The 22,858-nt window shown below is 39.6% G+C and overlaps 1 protein-coding gene across 3 annotated transcripts in view; it reads left to right on the top strand.

Annotated features, from left to right (window-relative positions):
• The window catches only part of LOC149172629 (nucleolar complex-associated protein 2-like), a 186,393-nt gene that overhangs the window by 780 nt on the left and 162,755 nt on the right, over nucleotides 1-22,858 (top strand). The window lies entirely within an intron of this gene.

Raw genomic sequence — 22,858 nt, 5'->3', positions numbered from 1 at the left:
GGTTACCCCATAGTTTGCGAAATAAAAAAGGAAGCTGATGGAGGCCACTTGTTTTTGATTAGCCTTTAAAAGATTCAGGCAAAGGGTGTTGAAGTTGATAGGCTCAGTTGATAGATTGTCAAGGTGAATCGAAGCTAACATTACCTTCAAAGAAAGAGGGTGATGGCGAATTGGTAGAGGTGAATGATTGTCTAGGGAAGTTTGGTGGAATTCCACGATCAAAATGAGGGAGATGACAAACATTGATGAAGAGATTTGAATACGGAGAAAAGTGGGGTGGGACGAATTTTGAGAGATTTTTTTTTGTGTTGGGGCATGCAGGGGATGCATTGGAGTATGGCCACTCAATTTAACCTCCTAACTCCTAACCTCAGCATTCGAATGCAACATACTGTATTGTAAACTTGTGCACCCTAGTTTCACTTAGCGAAGATACATGCTTGCTAGAAAAGGTCTTTTCAGTTTTTGATGCCAACTATAACCGAAGTATTTCAACCTTTTGTCGCGTGCTTAGTTTACAATTTTATTGCGTATACCAATTCCCTTTTTTGAAATGCATAGAAAGTGTTGTTTGAACTTGCTATTAGTTTCTCTATAATCATCCCCATTGCTACCTTTCAAAATTGCATTGCACAACCTCAAGTCCCTGACACCAATCAGGGCAGCTCTATTGCAATGTAGGAATCCGTCAATGTCACCACAACAACACTTCTGTCACTTTAGGTTAGTTATTTTCCAGCTAAGGGGGCTTTCCTAACACTAGTGTTATCAGAAGTTAGAACCAGATCGAATACGGTTTTAGTGGCCGGTCCAGTTATTTTCAGGGCTTAACTGGTTTGACCGGTGGCACATAATCAAAATTTAATGTACCAGGCAGGACTTCTAACTATTTAGAGCAAATTATAACCCTTTTCAAGCAAATGTTTCCAAAAATATTTGCAAATTTCTTTAATAACCTCCCACAAACAATTGATGAACAAAATCTGAAAAAAACCAACAGTTTGGCACACAGGTTTTGAAGAGGCAAATTCTGAACTTTATTGAGCAAGCTTCAGAAGTTACAACTTGAAGAGAAACAACTGGTAGAGCCTCCCAATCTGAAGATGAATACCACGAATACCCAGAGAGAGCTCGGTCTTCTCAGTAAATTACTGCTGAAGAGACAATTAATGGTGCTTCTGATTTTGCTACTGAGGGATTACACCTGTACACTGCTTCTTTTTATTTTCTGAGAGGCAATGTACACTTTGAATGGTCACTTCTTGTTAAATTGGCAACTAGGGCCAAACTCCATGTGGGTCATCTTATTAATGACCACTGATATTTTTCTTGGACTCTTCTCATCGAGAGGTGTAGGATTGATCTAAAGATCATCCGATTCTGATAAGTATTCATGGAGATATGATTTTATTTGTGTTATGGGACAATTCGTCAAGGTCGGCCAGCAACTAATTTGCCCCCTCTTGTGCTCCACGTTTTACTATAAAAGGAGGAGGTCTTCAAGTCATTTACACACTCACTTCTCCTAAGATCTCTCTCCACTCGTTTGGGTTTAGTGGCTAGAGAGGTCAAGAGGGAGAAGCCCTAGACACAGTGAAGAAAGGGTTCTATGTGCCCTAGACGCAGTTGAAGAATGCAGCCCTAGCCGCAGTCAAAGGGAGCTCAAATACGCAGCCAAAAGGAGCCCTAACAGCTGTCTAAAGGAGGCCCTAATACGCAGCCAAAAGGAGCCCTAACAGTTGTCTAAAGGAGGCCCTAATAGAAGCCAAAAGGAGCCCTAACAGCTGTCTAAAGGAGGCCCTAATACGCAGCCAAAAGGAGCCCTAACAGCTGTCTAAAGGAGGCCCTAATACGCAGCAAAGAAGGAGCCCTATACGCAGCCAAGTGGAGGCCCTAATCCGCAGCAAAGAAGGGAGATCTACCCACTGTTTAGGGGAACTTCTACACGCAGCAAGGCAGCCCTAATCCGCAGACATGAGGAAGCCTTAAAGGAGCCTTAACTGCATATCTAAGGAAGGGTTAAACGTGCCCTAGACGCAGTCTATACATGGCTGAACGCAGGCCTAAACACAGTCACCTTAACACTATTCTAGGCTGCATTTGTGGAGGGTTTCATGTGCCCTTAGACTGCTGTGAGAAGGGATCTGAATGGTTCCTTATATGCAGTCTCATGACTGCCCTAGCCACAGGAAAAGAGAAGGTTACAGCAGTTCATTAGTGGGACGATTTGGGAGGTCTACTATATCAAGGAGGACTGTTATGATGCAGCGTGGAGGGCAGCATCTCATTGGAAGACAACTGCAGTCATTAAGAGCAAGCTTAGATGGGCTGTTAGGGACTGTGGCCTAACCAGTCCCTGAATTGCAGCATTACAACATGTTCAAGAGTTGACATTTCTACAGACTAAATTTTGCTGCGTTAATAATGATTGGACACTATCTAGGATACATTTGTTGCAACTTGCTATGTGCTAGGCCGCCGGCCATAGCACCATAGCAAGAGTTGTTATGGGCAGTGTATCAGGGTGTGCAGCACAAGTGTATCAAGGTGCAACATAAGTGTATCAAGGTGCAGCATAAGTGTATCAGGGTGTGCAGCACAAGTCTATCAAGGTGCAGCATAAGTGTATCAAGATGATGCAGCATGATGGGCACAATAAGGTACTGTTTGAAGATGCAACACAAGGAGGTGCAGCATGATGATATGGTGCAACAACATGATGTGTGCAACATGATGATGAAGAGCAGCAAGATGGGTACAACATGATGAGGTACAACTTAGCTGTGATGCAGCATAGTGCAGCTTTGTGATGATGGACATGGTATAATGGTGCAGCTCTGTGATGATGGACATGGTATAATGGTGCAGCACTATGATAGGGTGATGGAATCACATGAGTCCATATCAGTTACCTCATGAGACATCTTCTTAGAGAAGATCTATGTTCTTATCTTGTCAAGTCAAAGTGTTGACTTTTGATGTATATGTACTATCTCTCTCTCTCTGCTGAACTATTGAAGAACATATAAGAAGAACTGATCAAGGGTTTCCCCACATTGGGGTTTGTCTTTGGTTAGCGCCACATCTTGTCTCCTCTTGTCTTGGCTTGTCTTTTGCAATTTATGTTTATGTTCTATCTGCAGTTTACTTTAATGCTGATGTGATTGCTAATCTGGAAAAGATATTGAGCTAATTGTGAAAATTGAAATAAATTGCTCTAAGCATAGAACATACCTAAAATTAACATGGTATCAGAGCTGAGGTGAAGACAAAACCCAAGCAAGAGTGAAAGAGCAATCACCGAAGACAATTGGGAAAGAACAAAAGGATCAGTGGATTTCTTATCCCTCTTCAAATTCACCGAGGGTGAAGTTGAAGCAGAAAATATTATCAGAATAGCGCAACGGAACATGGCCTATCTAAAGATCACTTCATTGGGGAGACCAGATTTCAGGGTGCAAGGAAAGATAGATAACTAGTTCGGCCAAATATGCGAAGGAGTGTCTGAATGGCAGTGACACATCACTTGATGATGATAACAATCATTCCAAGGACATCTTCAATGGTCAGAGGAATGACATGTAATGCAGGTCATCAAGGAAATGACTGACTCTTCAGAGAAAGCAAGGAACCCCAGGTATGAAGAATCAAATGTTGTTTCTGATAAGATAAAGAAGCACTATCTTGTATTGACCCTCTCCTTCAAATTCTTTGGGAATCTGGCTTATCGATTATAGTGCTTCAAGGCACTTTATCAGATAGAAGGGTGCTCTCTCTAATTTTGTAGAGATGGAAACAATCATGGGATTATACTTGGAGCCAAGGCCACCTATCCCGGAAAGGGTGTAGGGAATGTTACCCCTCAATTGAATGAGGGTAACTCGATTCATTTACAGAATCTGATCATAAGAAGAACCTGGTGTCCATTTTGGCAATGGAAGTCAAAGGTTACAGGGTGGCATTCATCGATGGAAAGGTACGTGTTTGAAAATGTAATTTTCAAAGATGCTTTTACTATGGCTTCAGGGTTGGCAATTTGTGTCAAGTTGTAGGATGGTCCATTGGGGATCATGACATATCTCATCTATAACACTTGAAATCTACTTTATGAGGCCCTAACCGATGTGAGTCAGATGGTGACTCTGATACCTGTATTCAAGAAGAGCATGAAGGTACATGTCTGAGATGTACCGAAGGAAAATCTTACAAGGGGACCATTCCCCTCATGTAGTAGGTCCACAGGTTTGGAACAACCCGAGGGGATTGAGATTCATGATTGGGAATCTCATGTATACAGGTGGAAGAAAGCCCTCTGTGGCTTGAAGTAAAACACCCCGGGCCTAATATGAGAGGATTGACAGCTGTCTGATGAAGCTGAGATTCACTAAAAGTGAAGCCGATCCAAACCATTGTTTGAAGGTTGTGGATGATAAACCTCTCATATTGGCATTTTTTGAGAAATGACCTATTTCTGATAGGTGCAGACCCTCTCACTTGCAGAAGTAAGAGGGAGTTGGATTCCAGATATGGAATGGTAAACTGCAAGCCCGTGACTACCTCGAGGATCTTAACTTTCAGAAGTTATATGGTGGTGATGCCGGACCAGATTTGGGAAATGCCTTTGAGTTTCATAAACTCATCTGCATTGATGTTCTTGGTGAACTTCCGTCCGTATATATGCTTTGCAGTTAGCATGGTGAGCTCATATTTGGTTGAGCCTCACTAGATTGGTGCCAAGAATCTTCTGAGATATCTTCAGGGCACAATCTCTCATGGATTGAGATACACTGCCGGAAATATGAAGCTGCATGATTATTCGAATGTTGACTGGGCAGGTAGTGTGGAGGATCGCTAGAGAACTTCTCGGTGTTGGTTTTCTTTGGATTTTGCTTTGATATCATGGATGAGCAAGAAGCAGAAGTCGGTTGCTATAAGCACCACCGAGACCGAATACATAACTACGAGTATAATCTTGTGTGAAGCTGCCTAGTTGTGGAAGCTCATCAATGAGTTGTTTGTACACATGATGAATACCATTGTGATTCTTTGTGACAACCAAGGGGGGATTCGATTATTGAGGAATTGCGTATTCGATGATTTCTCCAGCAGATAGACATCAGATACTACCTTATTTGGGATATGGTAAGTCAATGAGCGAGGAGGCTCCACCGCATTGAGACTGATGTACAGGTCGCAGACACTTTGTTAAAGCCCCGAGGAAAGGTCAAATCTGTGATTTTCCCGAACGACATGGAGTCGTTGAGAGACTTTCATATAAGGGAACTACATGTTGTATGCATTGAGCTTTGGGAGCTCTAGGGGGCTTGGGGTACTCACTGGAGTGACATACGACTACGGGGCGACTCACCCTCCCCTGTTGGTGCGCTATGTACAGGGTGATAGGTTCAACTTTTCCCTGTGATACCTCGTGGCGACTATGGAACAGGATGATTAGTTCTCCTGTGGGCCAGGATGATTAGTTCTCCCGTGACAACTATGGAACAGGATGATTAGTTCTCCTGTGGGCCAGGATGATTAGTTCTCTCGTGGCAACTATGGAACAGGATGATTAGTTCTCCTATGGGCCGGGATGATTAGTTCTCCTGTGGCTACTGTGAAATAGGATGATTAGTTCTCATGTGGGCCGGGATGATTAGTTCTCCCGTGGCGACTTTGGGACAGGATGATTAGTTCTCCTGTGAGACAGGATGATTAGTTCTCCTATCGAGGCATCCTACCCATACAGTCTGGGACTCATGGGTGTTAGGATATTCCGACACATAGGAAATAGTTAAGTACAACTTGGTCTAGTATAGAGTTAGGTATAGAGTTAGGTAAAGTGTGTTTCTTTACTATGTACATTTTGTAACTTACAATCCGACGGTCACGATATGTAGTGATCCGACGGTTCATTCTCTCCTCGGTATTACCGACACTTGATCCGTGGCTTAACACCCGATTGGTCCATGATCTCTATTTAAAGAGCATGGAGGGTCATTTGTTGGGTAATCCGCCTATGAGAGAAGCATATGTAAATTTTCATTCTTTTATTAATAAATTGCCTGAAGTGGCCGCGTTGGCTCAGGCCGTGGACTGTTTCCCTCTTTGAGGGTTTTAACCACGTCAATAATACTGGTGTATTGATCTGCAATCTGTTTGTCAGCGGTGTCCTTTGGTGTTCTGTCTGAGGAACTTACCTTGTAAATTCCTACATGGTATCAGAGCTATTTGAGGGCCACGTCCGTTGGTGATCCAAATCTGAAGCCGGTAGAACTGCATCCGACTACTGTTTCCTAGATCTACTGTTTCTGACTGCTTTCGGGTCGAGAGGACTGCTCTGTTGTGTTGGGAGCATCTGTTCCAGTGAGGAACCCCTTTTGTTTCACGCGAAAAGGTTTCCGGTAGCCCTAGCTGCGTCATTTTTAAGATCTGGAGGTATACAATGTTTATCTGCAGTTTACAGTTATTTTCTCTCTGTTTCTTTCAGTTTTCGGTTTATTTAGCCTTTTTTATTACCGGATCTGAACCTTTCATTTTTGCGTATGCTCTTTGCCTCGCGACTCTGTGCGATCCGGGCAAATCAGAAACAGAAAGGAAGGATTTTTCTCATGCATATGCTCTTTTCCGCTGCGCCTTAGTGTGATCTCGGAAAATCAGAAACATTGAGAAAAATATTTAGTTTTCGGCTAAAACTAACTTCGAGCCGTAAGGTTCGTTTTTTTTTTTGTATGTCCGTGTTGGGTTTTGTGTTTTTTGTTTTGTAGGGAAAAAGAGCTTTCTCAAAGCAAGCACGCAACCCAAAGCATCAACCCCCCCTCTCTCTCTCTCTCTCAAACTTTTTGTATAGCTCACTTGGTGCAAAGCTAATTTATGAGAGTAGAGGTCTTGGGTTCAAGTCTCCATTTTGTGAGGGCGGATTTTTCATTTCCACACATTCCTGCACTTCGTCGGCGACTTCATCAAATTTTCTTCAAAAAGCCATAACTTCTTCATCCAGAAGCCGTTTTCAAAACCGTTTTTTTTGAAACGGCCTAATTTTTCGAGATCTTTCCATTGAAACACTTAGTTTCAGCATCTATAGCTTCAGTTTTTTTTTTTTAAATGGAAAGTCCATGCCAAGTTATTCTTGACAACACCAACTACTTCCAATCGTGGTCCTACATTGTGGATTTACTTAGAAGTAAAGGTTTTTACAGAATAGCCACAGGCCAAGAGACCAAACCGAAAGATGAAGACAAGGCAGCTAAATGGGAAAATAGACAAGACCAAGCACGTGGGTTGATAGGGATGTCTATTTCTCCAGATCTTAGATTCCATATTGTAGAACTTGATACTCATGATGAAGCAATGAAACAGATTACTAAAGTCTTTGGAATTAAAAATGAACTTAAAGCCCATCAACTTGAAAATGAATTGCTTACATTGGACCCCAATAATTTTTCTTGCATTGAAGATTTTTTGTCCAAGTTCAAGACCCTTAGACTTTTCTTGGAAGGTGTTAAGATTAAGAAAGAAGATAGTAGCCTTATCTACTTCATTCTTACTAAGTTGGGACCAGCCTATTCTGTGTTTGTTTCCACCTTCCATTCTACAAGAGAAGCCTTCATTTCTCAAGGACAAGCCTACAAGTCCCCTTCCTTTGATTCCTTTTGTGATTCTTTAATAAGAGAACAAGAAAAACTCTTACACCTTGGTCTTCTTCATCTTGGAAACTCTTCTAAGAAAGCGTTAGCCAACCAGCAGCAACCAAATCCAAAGAATCCTAAGAAGTTGTATCCTAAAAAGAATGGTCCTAAACCAAACAAAGGTCCTAAGCAATTTCAGCCTCAAAATGAAAAATCATTTCAACAAAATGATAAGACAAATAAAAACAAAGGGAAGAAGACTGATAGACATTGCAACTTTTGTAATAGTGATGGCCACTTAGAATCCAAATGCTTTAAGAAGATGGAAGCCTTGGAAGCAGCAATGAAGAAGCATAACATCCATTTGGAGCACTCTTCAACTTCAACTTCATCTTCAGGAATGGCACTTTCTGCATGTGGTTGTCAAGCATCTCGGTCTGGCTATGCACTAAATGTATCTTCTTCTTCTCATTCTCATGAGTGGCTCATTGATTCTGGAGCTTCTTATCACATGGCCAAAAACAAAGCCATGTTTTCTTCTTTAAATGATTGTAACACCAAAAATATATATGTTGGTGATGATAGATCTCTTAGTGTTGTAGGGACTGGAACTGTTCATATAGACAATGGTCAGTTTAATGATGTATTATGTGTTCCAACCTTATCCTGCAACCTTCTATCTGTATATCAGATAACTCATTCAGGTGAAGGTAAAATCGTTGAATTTTCACCTCACGATGTTGTAATTAAGGACCTAAGAGATCCTAGACAGATCTTAGCTACTGGCATTGCTGATGATTCTACAAGGTTGTATAAGTTTCACAACTTTGGGTCATCAAATCTTCCCTCAGTATTTGTTGCTCATAATGATGAAGTGAGCAAACTTTGGCATGAGCGATTTGGTCACTTAAACTATTGCTCTCTTCAGAATCTATGTAAAGAAAATATGGTGACAGGTCTTCCAATGGTATCTTGCAGAGATGGTGTTTGTTCCAGATGTGTACTCGTAAAACATCATCGGGACAATTTTGAAAAACGTGCCTCTTGGCACGCCTCAGCGCCTTTACAACTTGTGCATAGTGATTTATGTGGTCCACTTCCAGTTGCTTCATTCTCTGGCTACAAGTATTTCTTAACTTTCATTGATGATTTCTCCAGACGCACTTGGGTATACTTCTTAAAACTCAAGAGTGAAGTATTTAACATGTTCTTGGCCTTTAAGGCCTTTGTTGAAAAACAATCTGGACATCAAATTCTTAAGCTAAGATCTGATAATGGCGGAGAATATGTTAAAAACACATTCATCAACTTTTGCATTGAGAATGGAATTCAAATGCAACATACTGTTCCATATACTCCACAACAAAATGGTGTAGTTGAAAGGAAGAATCACACCTTAAAGGAAATGGCTAATTGTATGCTTCAATCTAAAGGACTTAGTCTTAATTATTGGGCAGAAGCAATTAACTGTGCAAATTACATAATAAATCGCACTCCTACTAAGGTTTTAAAGAATATCACTCCAGAAGAAGCATGGAGCTCAATTAAACCAGATGTAAGTCACTTTCGTGTTTTTGGAAGTGAAGCATGGGCCCATATTCTAGAAACATAAAGCTTTAGAACCTAAGAGTGAAAAATGTATTTTTGTTGGATATTCTGAAGATGTCAAAGGATATAGACTTATTCCACTTAAGTCCAAAAATGTTATCATTAGAAGAGATGTAAAGTTTGCTGAAAATATATCGGCCTGCGAGCCTAGTTCGGCGGATGTGCCACCTCTCCCTATCTCTTCTACTTTTGAAAATATTTCTTCTTCAGATGATGAAAGCGAGGATGAAACTCCTCCCCCACCTTCTCAGGATCCTCCTTCAGCTCCTCAGCTTCCAAAATGGGTCCGTGCTACTCGGGATGCAGCAGGTGATCTTGCCGGTGATCCTACAGATCAGTGACGTACACGTTCTTAGTTCGAGAGAGCCTCTTCTTTACTGGCTCAAGCTTCAGTGAATTATGATCCTGACACCTTTGCAGAAGCTTCAGGCCATCCAGATTGGGAAGCAGCTATGAATGAAGAATATCATTCATTATTGGCAAATGATACATGGGATCTTGTTCCTCTACCAAAGGGACGAAAACTTGTTAGATGCAAATGGGTTTACAGAACCAAGTATGGACCAGATGGGAAAGTTGATAAACATAAAGCTCGTCTTGTTGCTAAGGGTTTTTCACAAGTTGAAGGCATTGACTATACTGAAACCTTCTCCCCTGTTGCCAAAATGAACTCTATCCGCCTTGTTCTTTCCCTTGCTGCCTCTTTCAAATGGGAAGTCCATCAGATGGATGTTAAATCCGCCTTCTTGCATGGGGACTTGCATGAAGAAATCTATATGGAACAACCTATTGGTTTTATACAAACAGACTCCAGCCTTGTATGTCGGCTTAAGAAATCCCTTTATGGTCTCAAGCAAGCTCCTCGAGCTTGGTATAAAATGGATAACTTTCTTTTAGAAAATGGCTTTTCTAGGTGTCATTCTGACAATACTGTCTACACCAAGAAAGTGGGCAAGTCCCTTATCATTCTTGTTCTTTATGTTGATGATCTTATCCTGACTGGTAGTGATCCCAACCTTATAAACCATGTGAAGTCTAGCCTTAAAAGGAAGTTTGAAATGACAGACTTAGGACACTTACATTATTTTCTCGGTCTCCAAGTCTTGCAATCCAAGGAAGGTATTTCCCTTTCTCAGTCCAAGTATGCCTGTGATATTCTACGCCATTTTCACATGGAAGACTGTAAGCCAGCCCCTTCTCCCTTTCAGTCTGGAGTCAAACTTTCAGTCACTTGTACTTCTCCTGAAGTTGATGCTACCTTATACCGTCAACTTGTAGGAAAACTTTTGTATCTAACCCATACTCGCCCTGACCTTTCCTTTGCCGTTGGCCTTGTTGCTCGGTTTATGCAAAACCCACATGAAAGCCATTGGAAAGTAGCTAAAAGAATACTTCGTTATGTTCGAGGTACAGTTCAGTTTGGGATTCATTATAGTGCCAAAGCAACTCCTCTATTGGTTGGTTTCACTGATTCCGATTGGGCTGGTGACCCTGATGATCGGAAGTCTACTGCAGGTTATGTGTTCACTCTTGGTTCAGGACCTATTACATGGGCTTGCAAGAAACAAGGTGCCATTTCTCTTTCTTCAACAGAAGCAGAGTATCATGGTGCCGTAGAAGCTAGTAAGGAAGCCTTGTGGCTTTGTCAGATCCTGTCAGAGTTTGGCTTTCAGCAGCAGCATCCGACTAGACTTTGGTGTGATAATCAAAGTGCCATTCAGCTATGCAAAGATCCAGTCCAACATCAGCGCAGCAAACACATTGAACTGCACATGCACTTCATCAGAAAGCTCATTCACGACCATGTTCTTGAAGTGCAATATTGTTCAACAGATGATCAAGTTGCAGACATCTTTACAAGGGCTCTCACAGAGGCGAAGTTCACTAAACTTCGATTTATGGTTGGATTTCAGGGAGTTGTCATTAAGGGGGGATAGGCTCTAGTGCCTCCTTCCTTCTCCTATTGTGTCATATTTGTAAATCCTTCAATCCTATCCCAAGTTGTTCTTAAGGCGGGATGTTAGGATATTTCGACACATATGAAATAGTTAAGTACAACTTGGTCTAGTATAGAGTTAGGTAAAGTGTGTTTCTTTACTATGTACATTTTGTAACTTACAATCCAACGGTCACGATATGTAGTGATCCGACGGTTCATTCTCTCCTCGGTATTACCGACACTTGATCCGTGGCTTAACACCCGATTGGTTCATGATCTCTATTTAAAGAGCATGGAGGGTCATTTGTAGGGTAATCCGTCTATGAGAGAAGCATATGTAAATTTTCATTCTTTTATTAATAAATTGCCTGAAGTGGCCGCGTTGGCTCAGGCCTTGGACTGTTGCCCTCTTTGAGGGTTTTAACCACGTCAAAAATACTGGTGTATTGATCTGCGATCTGTTTGTGAGCGGTGTCCTTTGGTGTTCTGTCTGAGGAACTTACCCTGTAAATTCCTACAATGGGAAGTACCTCTCATCTGATCAATGAGCAGGGAAATGGGGTTAGGGACCATAGTAGTACTATTGATGGACGCATCATTGTATCTATCGTACTCCTTATGCTAGGATGAACTCCATTGAAAGCCCTCGTTCCACCGGAAGGAGCTCCACATATGCACAGGCTACTCGATCTGATACTAGAAAAGAATAGTCTCAGCCTCCTTATATTTATGTGACTCCCCAAATAGTGATCTTGATTTCTCCTTTCTTTTGCAAACAATGGACCCTCGGTCTTACTGATGCGTGCTTCCTGGGCAATTGAAATGGAAGTTTCGGCTTCTACACTCTCTGCCAATCGATCCCTTCTTGTTGATGCTCTCGGCTTTGGAGATTGATGTTGAGATCACTGCTTCCAATGCAGCTCCCAACCTTGGCACTCGGTCTCCTGAATAGCATTCGGCCCTGAGTATAGGAAAGATAGACTTGCAAATACAAATTAGGATGCAAACAATCTCCTGCAAAACTGATGATCAGATCTCTGAAACAAACAGAAAGAATTCCATTAAGGTGGTAATGGCATCCACCGAAGATCTCTGAAACAAACAGAAAGAATTCTAACTAGGGTGGCAATGGATCCACCGAAGCTAGATTGAGGGCCTCATCTGAAACCCTCGGAAGTGAACTCACTTGAGCTCCTCACCAATAGCAAATGATATGACAGACTCGAATGACCAATCATTGAGCTCCCTTCTTTTATAATCGTTCATCGAGACTTCTCCAAGCTTCTAGATCTTCCTTTAATATTATTTTATTGAAGAAATCAGTTTTCCCTCCTAAGTGATTTTTGCCCCTTTTAAAATACAATACTTTTTTGTCTCTCTTATTTTTATTATTTACCCTTTTTATTTAATAATAACAAAATTGGGTAAATCCTCATGGATCTCCTAGATTAACTTTCCCTTCTCGCTAGCCTCTTAGAAGATTGCCAGGCAAGCGAAAGTCATGTCTCTAGCTCATGGGATAGGGGACATTATACAAAAAAGGTTGGTTTGGTACTGAACTGGCTAGTTTTTGCATGGAATTGGCCTGTTTGGTATTGAACCAGACCTTTTTTGCCAAACCAGCCGGTTCGGTACATAATTGGCTGGTTTTGTACAATGCGATTAAGGACTTGGGAACACATTTAAAAAAATAATAATTTATGAGGGGCAGCTTGATATTCAACTTTACAACACTACTAATGCTATGTAACTATTTTAGGATGTTTAAGAGGGGTTCCAACCTCATTGGATTCCATATTTAGAAAGTAGAATTTCAGATCCCACTCAAAATCCAGTGGACTTAACAATTTTCAGGATTATAGGATTGGGGGAATTGCAACACTTCTATTGGATTTTCAGGATTACAGGATTGGGGGAATTGCAACACTTCTATTGGATTTTGTCATGTATGAGGGTTTGGAATTAGCATTTAATCAAGAGCACCAAACCCTCTATGTACCTCGACGTTGGTGGCATTGATTGTTGAACTCCTTTGTTATAACCCTAGTAAAAATGTACCCATCACTCAAACAAAATCTCGACTTGACATATTCACCTTTTTCTATCTTATTTTAATGCCTAGAGGGTGATATTGGTGATGAGGATTCCAATATAGGCAATTATTTTGATAATATGTAGGTATTTGTTGTAGAATGATTTTGTTTGGACACTACAGACCATCTAGAGCCTCATTGTTGATGTATTTTTGGTTCAAAAATGGATTGCACTTAGTGCTATTTTGGTTATATGCACCCTTTGCCCCATATACGAGAAACTTTGCATATTTGTGTATAATGGTTTGGATTGATATGGATGCATATATATATGTATTTTCAAAATTTGTATATTTATACCATTTTGGTTTGGTTTGTGGTTTTGTGGCTAGTTTCATGACTAGTCAAGTTTTGATAACATTGCCTAATACAAGATCAATGAGGCTTGATGCCTCCAATTAATAACAAGCTCTATGAAAATACAAGAACACAATATGAAATACTTTTGGTCGACCTTGTCATGATTCGGTACTTATTGTTTGGGACATTGTTTGGGCTATGCTGTCAAATTGTTGTAACTGAGAGCCTGAGTAGATATGGAGAAGTTCGACAGGGCATCCTGCTTTAGGAAAATCCTTAAAATCCTTATTAGTGTTGTTAGGTCAGATAGGTATTTCTATGAGGGTGCCTACTTATGGAAATCATCATTAAATGTATCCTATGCTTTTTCCAGAAGTTCACTTTTTTAATTAATTAATAAAGTGAATGTCTTTTTATTAAAGTGACTTTTAATTAATAAAGTGACTAAGGTGGTTCACTTAATGATTTAATCAAAAGCGAGCTATTAATCTCACTGTTAAATTTCAATGAAATTTTGCAACTACTTAGATGAATAATTGAAAACAAGGCAATTGAAAACTACAACCAAATTTACTTTCACCAAGATACAAAGTTTCTTAACAATTCATAAGCAGTGGAATAAACACCAAAGATATAAAACACATGCACACAAATTGACACACTTGTTTTCTTAGGAAACCCAATAGGGAAAACCTGCTTCCTTGATGTGGAATTTTATTGATTGTTCTTGAGCAATTGGATCTATTACAAAGCAATTTGTCTCTGAGAAAGCGTTCTGCTTCTTCTCACAAATCTCAGCTGATACAATTGATCTCGGCTTGCCTTGATCATTGCTCGATCTCGGCCCTCTAGTATGCAACTGTTCCTTTGTTGCCTCCTTGACTTGCTTTGCAAAAATTGCTCTCTTCTGTGCACTAGAAGCCTCCTAAATCCTTGCGCACTAGGTCCCTATTTCCTAGCGCATAGGAGGCCCCTAAATCCTAGAGCAATTCCTCCTATTTCCTTGTGCACTTTCTGCCTCCTATTTCTTAGGACCCCAACTCCTCAAAACTTGCGCACATCCAATATCCTAAATTCTAGTGCACTTGTGATCTCCTATTTCTTAGGACACAAGATCTGCGCTCTTCACAATCAAAGACTCTCGTAAACTTGTGAACTTTCTTGTCTCACAAACCTTGTGCACAAAACTTTTTATTTCTTTTGCCTTCATCCTCCTCTTTATAGACCCAATTCGAGCATGCAAGGAGACCCAGTTTAAATTTAGAACTCGAGTTCTGATTGACGAGTTAACTAAGAGTGACACACTCTCTCTCTCCAATCAACACTGGAGTTCTTAACTCATCCTTCCTTTAATCAAAACTGAAAACTAACTTGCACTAACTGAACTTGTAACTGCCACCTCGTTTTGTAGTTAAACTGATGAAGACTCCACTTAACTGAAGCTCCAACTCTACGCATGCTAACTTGATGATTATTCTAGTAAACTGAAAATAACTCATCCTAACTGAAGTCTAACTCATGATCATGCACTCATACTGATAGAAAGACACTTCAAGGTCTTCATTGGTTAAGGCACAAGCCAAAAGACCTCGCTTGCTACATTTTCAACCCTCACAATTAGATCTTAACCATTGAAGATTAGGTTTTTGGCTCATATCAAAGTTATAAAAGACAGAGAGGGCAAAGGACAAAGACACACAAAGAGCGTTCATTTCACAAGTCATGTGAGTGAAGGAGAATATCAAAGATCTGATTTTCAGCCATTGGTGAGGAGTTTCAATAGTAGTTCAGTGAGGAGAAGGTAGCTGACGAATGTCGAGGAAGAGTTGCCGTACAACCCAGCAAAGTAGGCGATATGGATACTGTACAACTGTATGGATTGCATAGCAGGCCGCACATGTGGTGCAAATCTGTCTCAATTTCTATGTAAACTAGAATTTTCCAAGTTTGCTGTTTGTTTGTTAATTTCTGAAAGCCATTTTTACTGTAAGGGAGCTCTTGTGAGTTTTGAAGATATTTTGAATCATGAACTGATCTAGACAAGCAGAAATAATTGTGCACTGTGGGTGAATGCTTTTCTCAATTTTTGTTGCATGTAAGAGTTAATTTCAACAAGTAACTAGATCTAATCTATTTGCTTAAGCCTTAGATAGCTAGTTTTAAGGTAATTTAACAATCATGGAAGACCAGGTGTTCAACTCTTCATTTTATACTATTGGGTAATAGATTCTCAACATAAAGGGAGAGCGAACGATATTCTACCTCATTGAGGAATTAATTCAAGCAATAAGAAATTATCAGAAACTTGCTCAATCAGATATACAACTCAACACGGTCTGATCACCCCTTGGACCAAATGAAATCCTGCAGTAAAAATCATAGAGGAGAGATGCACTCATAGCTACGCTTCTCACTATTTTAAGAAAGAACTATCAATTCCAACTATAGGAAAACAGTTAACTCAATCACAAAACCAAATTGTAGTAGTGAAATGAAAGATTGAACATATAGAACAAAAAGAAAAAGATGGAGGCACCATTGAATGCTTATATTATTCCCAATTGCTTCAACAATAGTTTCAATACATGGGGCATCAAACCATAATAATCTAACCATCTTTATCCTCTCTTTAATTAAAGAAGTGATCATCCTATCAAAGTTGACTATCTCAACCAAGATCAACTTCGTTTCATGAAATATGATAGTGAATCAAAATTGATTATCCATGACAAAATCATAGATGATCACACAATCATTTAAACACTCCTGAGAGTGTTTCTTTACTTTCCAACTGACCAATATATTTCACAGATTCAAATTTGATTGCCATCTTCAGGTTTGATCTTTGAATGAATGACCTTCTCATTTCCTGAAATTGGGCTTACTTGATGATTCTTAACCTATGTTAATTGTGTGCCATAAACCTAATAATTTTCAACTATGTAGTGCTGCAAATTCCATGCAGTTCTGCACTCTTCATTGTCTGCCTATGCCCCTTCTGTGAGTTCTCTCAAACAACCTTTGAAGCCGGTAAGGAAAATATCACATCAACTTAGGCTTTTATTAAAACTGTTCACGTTGTGGACACATGGCATGTTGTGGTTGGTCCTGTTGTCATGGAGATCCCTTCCACCAGATTCTCTGTCCTCATGTCATGGCCTTCAATAGATCTTGTGTGAATATAGGTGGAAACACCTTATTTATGTGGTTTTGAAAGGGGCTTTGAGAGGTCCAATGTGGGACTTGAAGGTTGTTGAAAATTTGGATAGCAATGGTTGGTATTTTTCATTAAAAATCATGAAGAAAATTTATTTTGGCAACCGTACAAGTCGACCTCACAAATTTTTCAAGCTGACCCCACTTAGGGCTAATTAGCCCACGTCAAACTCATATAAATTGGGCAATCATTGGCACTCATTTGACACACCAACCACAACAAGTTCGATCTGCAATTTTCAGAGAGAATCACCACACTTGTGAAGGACAAAAATGATTATTTTGATCTGCTTTTGTTGAAAATGTTAGTGAGAAAAGGGTTCCTTGATTTGTGCCTTAATCATAGGAGCCAGAACGAGTTCCTTCTTCTGCATGATTCGAGTTCCTAAAAATTAGGAGACTCCCTATAAAATAGGACGAGTTCCTATAATTTAGGAATTAGTCCCTAAAAATTAGGACGAGTTAGAATGCAATTAACTGATGTGTTAAAATTGGAAGTCAAGTTCTTGATTTTCTAGTGTGACTTGATTGAGGAAAAACACAAATAAATGATTTTCAAGTGGTTGACTTGAAATAGGATGAGTTGCATGAACAGTTAACTCATGCTAACTCAATCAATCACAAAAGCAAACTCCTTAATTAGAAAACTCACTAATTTTAACCATTCGAATTGCCTTTAAAAGGAGGAACGAAGGCACAAGTTTAATCATTGTTTTGGTGAGCACGAGTTGGTGAGACCAAGCAATAGAAAGCACAAGTTTGTGCATGGAGCTTGTGAGAGGAAGAGTGTGCAAGAGAAGATTGTGCACATATTGGTAGAGGGCAGCAAAGATTAGCAGTCTTGCAAGGGTTTCAAGTCTGGTTCAAGGCAAGAAAACTAGGTTGTTTTCAGATTGAAACAATTATTTTGTAAGAGATCAATTCTTCAGTTTTTTCTATCAATAAAATTCTTATCGAGCAGAGGGTTTTCCCAGTTGGGTTCCCTAGACAATTCTGTGTTGTTGAATTGTGTGATTGTGCTTTTATTTCTTTTCCTATTCGGTTGCATCTATAGAGAAATTTTGTATTTATGTGAGAAGAAATTTTATTTCAGATTGCTCGTATTAGCATATCAAAATTTCGTGGATTTTCTACAGCTTTGACTTTTCTTTTGGAGCTACGTTGATTATTGACTTGGGCATCTTTGGCACTTGTTTGACTTCTGCTTAGATCATCTTGGAAGCTCGAATATCTCTGAAGTTTGTTGACTCTAGTTGACTGTAATTTCGCTCTTGTGTTGGGACGTTGACCAACATTAATCGCATCCTAAGACAGTTGATTTGACTGAGACTTCTTGACTAGTGCATTGATTTTTTTGTGGCTACTTCGGGACCAAATTTCAGTCTCTCTACTCAGCCATCTCAGGGCCGAAATTTGGCCTCACTGTGCAGATTATTTCAGTTGACCAAAAGTTGACTTTTTCTCTCTTGTTGACTAGCTTTGGTTGGGGACTCTATTAAGGCCAGATTTGGATTTATTGGAATATTCTTGATGTACTTTTGATGGACATAATCTCTCTCATAAGGAAAGAATTTTGGTTGGGTTTTGCCCTGGCTATGAGCCTAATTCTTGGTCTCTTGTCTACTTTTCATTGCTTATTGTGATCTCTATTTACTACTCTTATTGAAGAATTGAATGGTTGAAGTTTTTCATGTATAGCTACTTGATGATTGAAGTGTAAAGAAAGAATTGATTGCATCATTAGAAGTAGTTATCAATTGTGAAAAACTATTCTAGTCCTAGCTTCACTAGAATTTCAACATGGTATCAGAGCTTTGGTGAAGGAAAAAGAGCAGAGAGATCATCTTGAAGAGCACTTGAAGGGCATCTAAAAGGTACTTTAAAGAGTTTTGGATTCTGTCCTCTATTGTGACCAACAATCTTCATCATGAATTCCTTCATGAAGACTGAAAGCAAGCTTGAAGGAGCTACTAACTACAAGGCATGGAAGGCTAGGGTTGAAATAATTCTTGAAAGAAACAAAGTTTTGGGAATTGTCACAGGTAAAGTTACTGAACCATCTGATCAAGCAGGAAAGGAGAAGTTTCATGAAGATGATATTTTGGCAAGAAGCATCATATTAGATTTTGTTAGGGATCATTTGATTCCCTATATTGTTGAACATAAAATTGCCAAGGCTATGTATGATGCTATTATTGGATTGTATACCATTAATAATGTCAATCAATCCATCAATCTAAGAGGACAACTTCGTAATATCAAGATGACATAGTGGCATCATTTTTTGTCATGATATCTCAAATAAGAGACCAACTCAAAGCCATTGAAGAAGAAGTTTTTGACAAGGAATTTGTAGTTGTAACCTTGGGTGGTCTACCTAGATCTTGGGATGTGTTTGCATTGGGTATTAGTGCAAGAGAAAATTCTCCAACTTTTGACAAGCTATGGGCAACATGTACTCAAGAAGAGTCAAGACTCCTTTCTAGAGGAGACATTAAAGATCCAAAAAAGCCTTTGCAGCCCAGGTTAAGGGAAATAAGACGAAACACACTTAGCCCGTTCATGGTTGAGCCCAGGAGGGTGCACTGGGTAGTTGCAAAGCACATTCTTCGCTTCATGCAGCGGACTGTTGATTATGGTCTGGACTATAGGCGGGGAGATGGAGTGAGGTTGGTAGGTTACACAAATTCAGATTGGGTAGGCTGTGCTTCTGACAGGAAAAACACTTCAGGGTGTTTGCTTCGGATTGGGTTCGGCAGTTGTGTCGTGGTTCAGTTGAAAGCAAAAGTCAGTTGCTGTGAGCTCTTCTAAGGTTGATTATATGGCTATTAGCCAGGCTAGTTGTGAGGCCATTTAGCTTTGCAAGTCGTTGTATGGCCTATTTGATGAGGAGTTGAGACCGACAGTTATCCACTGTGATAATCAAAGTTGCATTAAACTCACAGAGAATCTAGTGTTTCATGACAGGTCAAAACACATTGACATTAGATATCATTTCATCAGGGACTATGTTCAGAATGGGGCAGTGAAGCTGGAGTATATATCAACAGATGAGCAGGTGGCCGATGTTCTCACGAAGTCCTTGCCAAGAGGCAAGCATGTCCATTTCAGGGACAAGATGGGTGTGGTGAGAAACACTTTCCTCGGTAAGAGGGAGTGTTGATTTTTAATGTACCTTGGACAAATGGTTTCCCATGGGTTAGTCTCTACCTAGGGAAAAGTGTCCAAAATAATTATTTTCCTAAGTGTGACTTTATAAAGTGAAAGTGACTTTATAAGTGGTAAAGTCAATGTTAAATTATAAAGTGAAAAGTGACTTTAGACATAAAGTACAATGTGGGTACTTTATTTAATGGGTGAGTTAAAAAATAGAAAGTGAGAATTAAATGCACATTTATTCTCATCCCTTGATCTAAATGAATCCGAGCCATTAGATCTTAGGGTTGCCCAAAAGTCATTTAGGGAAACAAAAGGGGGAAAAGAAAAGAGAGACTGCATTCATTCTTCATGAGCAGATTGGAGAAAGGAGGCTGAGAGTTGGAAAAAAGTTTTGAAGGAGAAATTTGTTGCAACAAGTTGAATGAGTGAATTCTGGGCAAAGTTGGGCACAAAAATCGAGGCATAAAAGACAACAAAAGGTACAGTACGAACAACATTTAATGCTGTGAGCTGCATGCCGTTTGACAGAAGTTTTTGAGATTTTTTTCGAAAAATTTGTACAATATAGTCTGTACAGTCGTATCTGTACAGTACATATTTTCAGCTTTAAGTGGGTACGAAAATTGAGGCAAAGTGGGCATAGTTTTCAAAGAGTTTTGCGCTGAAGAGATAAGTTGTATTTTGCTATTTTGTTTTGTCTGCAAATGTATTTTTCCCGAACTTGAAAGATAAATAAATTTGAAGAGCTCTCTAACAGGTTTTCCCTGGAGAAGATTAAAGGGGTTTTGCTTGGGTCTAAGTTGACCAAAAGTCTGTGTATTTTTTTATGTGTGTTGCTGGTTTGTTTATGTCCATATTTATTTTCAGCATGTGTTGATAGTCCCATGTGTTTTAATCTGAAAATTTCATTTCCAGAATTCTATATGTTGAATGTATGTTTATGGGAAAGGGCATTTAACTGAATGGGAGTGATAAAATGAAATTAAAATCGGGTTGGGTTTGCAGAAAACATTTTAGTCATCAAATTTCAACACTTTTTTCTTGCTGACAATTCCATTTTTGGGTGGTGATGTTTCTAAACGTGTTCGTTTCGGAAACTTTGAAACATTTCGGCGGTTTGTGCAACTTAGTCACAAACTCCTCGCAAATGCAATGAGATAGCTATGAGGAAATATGAGGGGGTTGGGTCACCTTTACACGTGTGGGAGAGGGGCTAGGAAATAGTTTAAACAGAAAAAATGTGATTTCACGTCTGCCCAACCTGCCTTTTATTCTCGTCACCAAGACCGACGAGTTTAAGTCCGGCTTCGTTGGTCCGGCCGGTCCGTTACTGAATCGGTCGAATCAGTGACCAACTCGGCCGATTCGGTAACAGTTGAACAGGATATTTGACCTAGTCGGTCTAGGCAGGGGTATGGCTCGATCAACCATGCCCATTCTGAGTCAAACTGGCCTAGTTTTAAAACGTAGGATATAACCTATATTCAATTTGTATAAAGGGACAAGTCTTAAGACAGTTCCCTTCCACCACCTGTATGTGGAAACAATGAAGCAATGTTAGGCTTTTCACTGTTGACCCCTTGAATTTTCTTTGCTCATGTTCTTGGAATTATACCTGCAACATGATCATCATGACCAACACTATACAAATGGTTGTCGCTTTTGGATAATGCTTGGTGTGATTGGCAATACCTCTATACCTTCTGATAATTAATTTGGGGTACACAACAAGATTGATATAAAGAGATACAATGATGAGAAAGACACAAAATTTGATTCTATAAGACCATCCCATTGATCCAAACAAGTTTGTGACATCAACATATGACTACATGACACTGCTATGACATTGATATAATGGAGATTTGGACCAGACAATGGTTGTTGACTCTTTGGGCACAAATGAAGAAGCAATTAGAAAACTTAAAGATGATTGGATAACTTTCTCACTACCTCCTTCAGATTTATCCTTCCATTCTTACTAATACATCAATATTCTATATCTTTTATTCTTCAAGGACATCCAACCAACTCTGGAATGACTTGTACAATCCATATGAATATCAATCAAATTCTCAAAATTTGACCTGAAGTCATGACATCATTATGAATTTCATATTCACCAAAATCTGAAGGATGACATACTAGAAAACCCATCCTCTTAAATCAGCTTTCTTGAAAATTTGTATTGGTCCTGAAATTTCAACTGTCACTCATAGGGGCTAACAATGGGCTGCATATGTTATGGGGTGCATGAGAACTTTAGATTGCTCAAGGTGAGTAGTCCAACCTTTGGCAACTAATTTCTTAGACTTATATTGCCTTCTTTTTTACCTTGTGTATTTCTTCTCTCTTGGCAAATGCTTTGTCTTCATGCATCTCGATATGTTAACTTTCAAGATTTATGATTTATGGTCTTGATCACTTTGCTTTCAACTCTGTACTTTGTGATGCAATCACCATACCAGTTGACAACTGCTTTCTCCATTTGGGCACCTTTAGTTGTGGTATACATCTCCTACACATGTTCAATCACCATTAATTTGGTACCTACACGTGGTACTTGGACAAATAAAGAAATATGGGATGTCTTCAATGGTATCATCGTTCACCCAAGATACTTGATTCCCATTGACAACTAGTCCCTCAAAATTATGCACGACAAGGATGACAATCCTTAGATTTGACCCTTTCTCCTACTTTTGGAAGGACATAAGATGTACTGCCAACACCTATAGAAAGCAAAAGGACCTGTACTACAAAACAAACGGATTTTGAATGACAAAATGTTCAAATGGTGAACTAATTCAGATATATTCTACCCTATCCCAACCTACCTAACAACAAAAGACTTGAGATTAAGTGTAGTCATACAACCAGTGATTCTAGTTAAGCTTCTCATCCGAGGAATGAACTCT

The sequence above is a fragment of the Pinus tabuliformis genome, chromosome 4_2, assembly GCF_031772625.1.
Source record: "Pinus tabuliformis cultivar Carrire ecotype Pingquan chromosome 4_2, CPIR1, whole genome shotgun sequence".
Classification (NCBI taxonomy): Eukaryota; Viridiplantae; Streptophyta; class Pinopsida; order Pinales; family Pinaceae; genus Pinus; species Pinus tabuliformis.
The sequence above is the reverse complement of the archived record's forward strand: the minus strand, read 5'-3'. Positions and strand labels throughout refer to the sequence as shown.